Here is a 5,922-nt window from a genome sequence, read left to right as displayed (position 1 = left end):
ACAACTAACTCAAGTGATTCACGTGTGATCATTTGTGTTTCTATTAAGATCATAATGTGGTTGTGCCTCCACAAAGGTCCCATATCTTAGGGCCCGACCCAATAGAGTTACTTCAAGAACTTTAAAATGGAATCATGTTTGCACAAATATATGTAATTATTCAAGAATGTATTTGATTGCCCAGAGGAGTTAATGATCCGATGGTGAAAAGAAAAGAATTTTTCGCCTTTGGCCAAGGTTCAATTCTCATGAGCAAGTGGTAAACTTAAGGAGATTGCCTTTAACACGAGCCTTGGAGAAATTCTGAGAAGAGCGATGGCAGCTAGGGTTTGAAGAAGACTTGTTCAAGTTGCAGCCATAGTACCAACTCTGGAGGAGGACAGTGCCAGAGCAGCAGATCTTCGTAGAAGAGGGTAGGTTCTAACCCTACAAATGAAAAACATGGGGTCCAACAGGACCCCATCTTATAAATAGGTAATGATGCACAAGGATAAAACTGCACTGGACGGGGTACAAATCTCAGGCTATGAGAAGTCAGGAAAGGAGAATCCAACCAACAAAGGAAAGCTAAATAGCGAGGGAAAAGATACCCAGAAACAAAAAGAAATCATTGGCAGCAATAGTACCACTAACAGAGACAGGAAAAACCCTACCCCAGAACAGGTTTCACAAGAAAACGAGCTTGAGGATGAACGATCAAGAGATAAGGAGGATCTAAACCAAGCCAAGGCAGGACAGGAAGGAACAGCGACGGGAGCTAAAAAGAAAGAAACCCAGGGATTGTGCAAGCCCAAAGCAACTGAAACCCTACGCGTAATAATCTCTAACCCAGAACTACAGGCGTACCGAGACCACATGGCAGAACATGCAATGATCTGCAAGTTTATGGGTTTCTGGCCAACAGAACGAGCCCTGTGCTTGTGGATCAAGTAGCAATGGAAACCCAAAGGGGATGTAAGACTCCACCTAGGAGCCAAAGGATTCTTCACAGTGGTTTTCACCAATCTGGATGACAAGGATCGAATTTTTGATGGAGGCACGTATTTCTTTGCCTCAGCAGGTCTTTACATGAGACCATGGAAGCCTAACTTCGTACCAGAACAGGAAACCTTCAAACAGGTACCGGTCTGGATCCGCTTATTTTCTCTACCGATTGACTACTGGGGACATGTAGCACTTGAATAGATAAGCAATAAGTTAGGCACCTTCATCAAAGCTTCTGAGGCAACATTACAGAAAAGATACACCTCCTGTGCTCGGATTTGTGTCGATATGGATGTTTCGGGAGCTCTACATGAGGGCCTATGGTTGGAATACAGAGATGAAGTGTATTTTCAAGCTATAGACTATGAGCAGATCCCATTTTGCTGCATGAAATGTCATGAACATGGACATTTGATCAAAGAATGCCTAATGAACAGAATGACGGAGAGACCCAAGGAAAACAGAGGAGATAAGAATAAGGAGGCTTTTGTTCAACCTCATGCTAAATAGCGAGCAAACAAAAGACGACAAAATAAAGCAAGTACCTCCTTCAGAAGCACAAGCAATTCTTTTGAGGTGTTGGAATCAGAGACGGATTCAGAGGACACAAATCTAAAGCACGAGACATTGCAAGAAATCCAAACCACAACCACACGAGGAACACAAGAACCCATTTCTAATCCATCAAACAACATCCCAACTGCTCAGGGACCAACAGAAGGATTAGAAGAAGACTCAGAAATGATGACCAGCGAAATAGGGCTAGAGGATATGGAATTAAGTGACAATCTTGAACAGGAAGGTATGGATCTACCAAAGATGGTAGAAAATTGGAAAAAGAAAGGCATGGAACACATCTCGGAAGAGGAGGTGAACATAATCAACAACTTATTCATAGCAAGACAACAAGCAGAACTGGATTTGTAGAGAAGGAGCTTGGGAATAGCAAAAGGTCTAGGGGTGAGAGCTCAGGGACTGCATCAAACCACCACCAACTCAAAGCACCGGAAAAAATGAGGACGAAGGACAAACAATGAAGCATTACAAGAACTTGGTCAAATGCTCCTAAACTCAGGTAAGATGAAAGCCCTTGAGGCGTTCACACTCACCTCCTAAAAATTTGTTGATTATGAAAGTACTTTCATGGAATGCTAGAGGGCTAAATAGCCTAAAGAAGCAGCGATTATTAAAGAAAAAGTCAAAAAGGAACAACCAGATATAATTTTTTTGCAAGAAACTAAATGCTCCAGCAAAACAATGGAAAACATCAGTAAAAAATTGGGCAAACGAATGGAATACCTAGAAACAGCAAGCAGTGGATGGGAAGGGGGCCTGGCCATTCTTTGGAATCCTCAGGTTCTCCAGCTTATATCTTCTGAAGCTGCCAAATCTCATATATCAATAGAAGTCCAAATGGTAGGGAATCCAGCCACCTATCTCTGCACAAATGTCTATGGCCCTTAGAAACTAGAGGCAAAATTGGTATGGCTTAGAGCTCTATCCAACTTGCAGCAGAGATATCCCCAAGCAAAAGCTATTTTCGGAGGAGATTTTAATATGATCACTTCGCTTACGGAAAAAAAGGAGGCATCAGAACGCTCAATAGGGATACTGAAGCTTTCAAAGACTTTATCAAATCAGCCAAGCTAGTAGACATCTTCCCCAAGAGTGGAGCTTTCACATGGAACAATAAAAGAGGGGGTGATAGGCAAATCGCCTCTAGACTGGACAAGTTCTTAGTGACAGAAACCATCCTTCTGGAAGGGATTACTGTGGATTCGAACATACTACCAAGTGGAGGTTTGGACCACTAGCCCATAATAATGAATGCGGCTATCCTAGGCACACCAAGGAATAAGCCCTTCATATTTGAAAAGTTTTGGCTTAGTCATCCAGAGTTCACATCAAAAATAAAACAATGGTGGAGTGAACCGATAGGTATAAGAGGTACTAAAATGTACATTTTCCAAGCTAAACTTAAACATATCAAAACTAGGTTAAAATCCTGGAATCAAGAAGTCTTCGAAAACATATTTAAAGAAAAAAAGAAGTTGGAGGAGAAATTGGAACAAATTCACAAGGAATGGATCCAGGGAAATATTAATCAAGAAATAATGAACACACAACAAAAACTCATGCAGGACTGGCAGATCAGATGCCAACAGGAGGAAACTCTATGGAAGCAAAAATCTAGAATTCAATGGCTTAAGGAAGGTGAAAAGAACACTAAATTTTTTCACAGATCTGCCATTGATCACAGAAGTGCTAATAAAATATTAAGAATAAAGGATGATCAGGGAACCTCGGTGCAAACTCATCATGAAATCTCGGGCCTTCTCATAAATCATTTTAGCCAAATTGCTCTGGAACCCAACATTGACAGAGAGGAAGCTATTAGGGACCTATTGACTTCTATTCCCAAGCTCATCACAGAGGATCAAAACAAGGCTTTAAATCGAGCAATCACCTTGGAAGAAGTGGAAGAAGCAGTGAAAGATATGCCAAATGGTAAGGCGCCAGGACCGGATGGTTTCACCATTGACTTTTACAAAGCCTGTTGGGAAATAATCAAAACAGAGGTTTGGGAAGTGGTGGAGGATTCCCGGCGCTCCTCTTCCATCCTAAAATCCCTCAACTCTACGTTCATAACCCTTATTCCAAAGGAGGAGGAAGCAAACACTCCGTCAAAGTTTCGGCCAATTGCATTGTGCAATGTTCTATACAAGATCATATCTAAAGTCATAGCTAACAGATTAAAACCAATTCTTCCAGGGATCATTTCGGAAGAACAATCTAGTTATGTAGAAGGGAGATAGATTATGGACAACATATTGCTAGCTCAAGAGATGATTCATACTCTCCAAACTCAGAAAAAAGCGGGCATGCTAATGTAGTTGGACCTATCGAAGGCTTATGATAAAGTCAGCTGGAACTATTTGGAGGCTATTCTGGATGCCTTTGGCTTTGCGAAGCAGTGGATAATATGGATCCTAGCCTTGATTAAGTCTACCAGATTTTCCATTCTGGTTAACGGAGCTCCCACAGCCCAGTTTACACCCTCTCGAGGTATACGACAAGGGGATCCCCTGTCCCCCTTTCTGTTTGTAATTCTAATGGAAGGTCTTAGCCGGCTTATCAGAAGAGCAAAAGAGGATGGCATTATTCAGGGACTCCAACCCCTTCCCTCAAGCCCTACAACCACACATCAGCAGTTTGTCGATGACACAATTCTGCATGGCACGCCCTCTGTCAAAGAAGCTCTTGGTTTCAAAAACATTCTCAATCACTTCAGCCTTGCCTCAAGTATGGAACTTAATCTAGCTAAATCTTACATATTCTTTTTTAATATGCACCTAGCAGTCCAGAAAAATCTATCTACTGTCCTTGATTTCAATAGATGTAACCTCCCTTATAGATACCTAGGCATTTCGCTGACAGACAACCCTGGCAAAAAATACATTGGGAAAAAATGATCGCCAATCTAGAGAAACGGTGTCAACATTGGACTCATAGGACCCTCAACTTTGCAGGCCGCCTAGTCCTCACCAAATCCGTCCTCCAGGCTATTCCTCAATTCATGCTTTCTATTCTCCCAGCACCTAAAGGTGTGCTTCAGAAAATCTGACTCATCCAGAAAGCTTTTCTTTGGTCGGGTAACTCAGTTAAACAGAAGTGGTCTTTAATGGCATGGGACAAAATCTACAAACCCAAACACCTGGGTGGGTTAAATCTTCAGGACCCTTACACCGTCAACCGAGCATGTGGAGCCAAGTTATGGTGGAGATGGGTCAAAGAACCAAACATACCCTGGGCCAAACATTGGAAAGCAAAGTATGCTATTCACTATAGCCCACAGAATTTGATCAGGATGCAAGAACCCCCAGATGGATCTCCAATCTGGAACCTTGCAAGAACTAATTGAGGCATAATTCAGGAACAAAGTTTTTGGGAAGTCCGAGATGGACAGACTGCCCTGTTCTGGGAGGATGCTTGGCAGCAATTACCTAAGCTCGAAAGCCTTGATTTCCTCACCATTCAGAGAAGATACCAGGAGCCAGGGAGGATAACCGTGAATCATTACTGGAAACCTAACGATACTAATCAAGCATGGAAACAGTGGATCTTCAACGATACAAAGCATCCAGAAGAGGAGGACAACATTATAAGAGCACAGCTGGCCAAAAGGAAAATAAGGAATGCTCATGATGCAGATCAACTGCTTTGGGGCAAGCTCGAGGGGGGTAATTTCTCCCTCAAGGAAGCAGGAGTTTACATCGAAGAAAACGACCAAAAGGAAAATGTCAATTGGTATAGTAAAGTTTGGGATGCTTAACTTTGGCCGAAGATTAAAACTTTCCTTTGGCTCTTGATGCAGCGAAGAACTCTTACATGGGAGAACCTTCGGAAAAAAGGGTTCATAGGCCCCTCACGTTGCCCCCTGTGTGAAAATGAGAAGGAATCCATGAATCACCTCCTCAATACTTGTAAATGGACAAAAAGCCTATGGAACTAGATGGAAACCATATTTAAGAGAATGGACAGGGACAGAAACTCAATACAGGAAAGCATAGGGAATTGGTGAAGTAATTTTTCCAAAACCCAAACAGTCAATACATTATGGAAATTAACCCCTGGGTTTTTAGTGTGGACGGTATGGAAAGAATGAAACAGAAGAGTGTTTCAAAATGAAGCTAAAACCATAGAGTTTATTAAAGCCACCATACTGAAAAACATGAGGGAAATGGCTCTTACCAAATGGAAAGCAGAACAAAACAAGGATTTCTCAATGACTGACTTACAAATTCTGCAGGCATTTGGAATTGACACAGGATCCAGCTCTGTCTCATCTGAACTGCGACAACAACAAGGACCCTCCATGAATGTCTAGACACCACCACCAACAGGCTTTCACAAACTCAACTTTGACGGGGCCTCTCA

Source organism: Pinus tabuliformis, chromosome Q (genome assembly GCF_031772625.1).
Source record: "Pinus tabuliformis cultivar Carrire ecotype Pingquan chromosome Q, CPIR1, whole genome shotgun sequence".
Classification (NCBI taxonomy): Eukaryota; Viridiplantae; Streptophyta; class Pinopsida; order Pinales; family Pinaceae; genus Pinus; species Pinus tabuliformis.
Note: the sequence above shows the minus strand (reverse complement) of the source record.